The sequence below is a fragment of the Corylus avellana genome, chromosome ca3, assembly GCF_901000735.1.
Source record: "Corylus avellana chromosome ca3, CavTom2PMs-1.0".
Classification (NCBI taxonomy): Eukaryota; Viridiplantae; Streptophyta; class Magnoliopsida; order Fagales; family Betulaceae; genus Corylus; species Corylus avellana.
This window is the reverse complement of record NC_081543.1, coordinates 15,607,343-15,610,056: the sequence shown is the minus strand read 5'-3', so window position 1 is coordinate 15,610,056 and position 2,714 is coordinate 15,607,343.

Below are 2,714 nucleotides of genomic sequence, written 5' to 3'. Positions count from 1 at the left end.
CTAGAAATCCATTCCAAGGGTTTTAAAGAACTTTTGTTGAATGAAGAGTTAATACCTTAAAGAGCCTTAAGAGCCTCGTTAAAGCTGTGTTCACCTCATAATAAAAGTTTAATAAAGTTTTGGAAATTAGATGAAAATGAGTTGAAGTAAATGTCAGATGATCAGGTCTTATCATGAAAAGATTAATGAGACAAGTTTGTCTTTTATATGTTGAATTTTGTACTAACTTTATAAGTAATGAATTATATTGACCATCACACCGGTCTATCCCATCTGTTTCACTTTTCTCTACGTTTTTTCAGCCATATATATGTATATCTTTTTCTTCCTGGCCTCCTGCTTATTTCTTATTAGAACAGATTTATCAACTGATATATTGAGAAAGCTCAACAATCATGACAAAATCAGGCTTATTATTATATGTCACTTTTAATATATATATATATATATATATATATATGACAATTTGTTCATAATATTATATTGAGAGTTACATTTTAGGTCCCCATAACCAACCTAGGTAGTTGTTATAGAAAAATCTTATAAAATAACCTAATTAGAATTATTTTGTTTAGAGTCTTCACCAAAAATGCATTTAAATTTGAATTGAGTATTTTATTTTATTTTATTGGTTTTTCAAGATTAATTAGATTAAGTAAATATTAAAAATACACACTTTGGTACTATCCCCATATATAACAAATGCATATAGGACCGTGATACACATTACGCCGGCGTGCTTAGCACGCCAGGCTATTTTCATTTTTTTTTAATTTTTTAATATTAAAAAAAAAAAAAATTACCGTCGTGCACGTTCTCTTTTACCTCACCCATGCATATATATATCCATGAATATTTAATATATTTATTAATTAATTGAGAGTTACATTTTCACATAAAAAATATAAACCTACATATAGGTTTATATTTTTTATGTGGTTGAAATTAGGTTTATATATATGCACGTGCTTGAAATTAGGTTTATATTTTTTAAGTCTTGTATATTTGTTCCTAATATACATAGAGAAAAAATGGACAACAGTTGGATGACAAAGTCTAGGGGTACGAGGGAATACAGAGACAGGTGTAGATTGTTCGTGGAGTTTGCAGTTAGTAACTGTAGAACCCCTGATGGACTCATCTATTGCCCTTGTAAAATTTGTCAAAATAACTGGCGCCACCCGCCAAGTTTTGTATTCAACCACTTGACAGGGGATAAAGGAATAATGCCGGAATACACACTCTGGTACTATCACGATGAAAAGCATGTACAGGGTCTTGGTACAAGCTCTAATACGAATTGCTCGGCCACAGATGCTGGTGCAAGCGCAAATCAGGGTAGAGACATGCACGCAATGTTGCGTGATTTATTCGGCATGCATGAAGTCAGGAAAGACAATTGTGAGTCTCAGGTCGTGGTGCAAAGGGGTGAAGAAATTGTGAACCAATAAGCCGCTGAAGGTGACGAACTAAAGTATTACGACCTTCTTAAAAAGGGAGAGAAACCACTTCATACTAGGACCAAACATAGCAAACTGAGAGCAACTGTACACCTGTACAACTTGAAGTGCGTTGGTGACTTAGTAACGCGATATTCTCGTCTTTATGTGAGTTCATCAATCAGTTGCTGCCTATGAGTGATGAAACTTTGCCTGTTAATACATATAAGGCGAAAAGTATCTACGGGACATGGAACTCGGGTATGAGAAGATTTTGGCGTGTCGTAATGACTGTATGCTATTCTGGAAGGGTAATAAGGAGTTTGATTCATGTACCGTCTGTGAAAAATCTAAATAGAAGGATGCAATCCATTTAGATGAGGATGGTCAACCCATATCATCGAGCAAGAAATGTCTGGTGAAAGTGTTGCGGTGGTTTTCACTCATACCACGACTACAGAGGTTGCTTATGTCAAAGCATACTGGACCCTATATGAGGTGGTATGCAGAAGGCTGCACTAAGGATGACGTATTGAGGCATCCGGCCGACGGCAAAGCATGGAAGTCTTTCGACAATTTACATCTGGAGTTTTCAGCGGACAGCAGGAACGTAAGGCTTGGACTAACTTCGGAAGTATTTAATCCATTTGAGAACATGAGCACATCCCATAGCACTTGGCCTGCAATGCTTGTGTCGTACAACTTGCCTCCTTGGATGTGCATGAAACAGACATCTTTCATACTATCTCTGATTATCCCGGGCACAAGTTTACCTAGAATGGATATAGATATCTACCTTCAACCTTTAATTGAGGAGTTACAAGAACTATGGAATGTAGGGGTACGCACATATGATGTTTCAAAGAAAAATAATTTTGTGTTGCGAGCACAGTTGATGTGGACAATTAATGACTTCCTAGGATACGTAAATTTTTCTGGATGGTCTACTAGGGATGAGAAGGCATGTCCTTTCTGTATGCACTTGACAAGGTCAAAATGGTTAAAACATAGCCATAAAATGGTGTTTTATGGGGCACAGGCGATACTTGCCCATGGATCATCCGTGGAGGCGAAAAAAAAGAACATATGACGGCAACCAAGAACTAGAATGTGCCCCTGATGTGCCAAGTGGAGATGAAATCCTGAGCCAATTAGAAGAGATGGTGTTTGGGAATGAGAACACCGGTAAGGCAAAGCCGGATGATAAAGAAAAAGGAAAGAAGCGGAAGACAAATGCTGATAATGTAGTGTGGAAGAAGAAAAGTATTTTCTTTA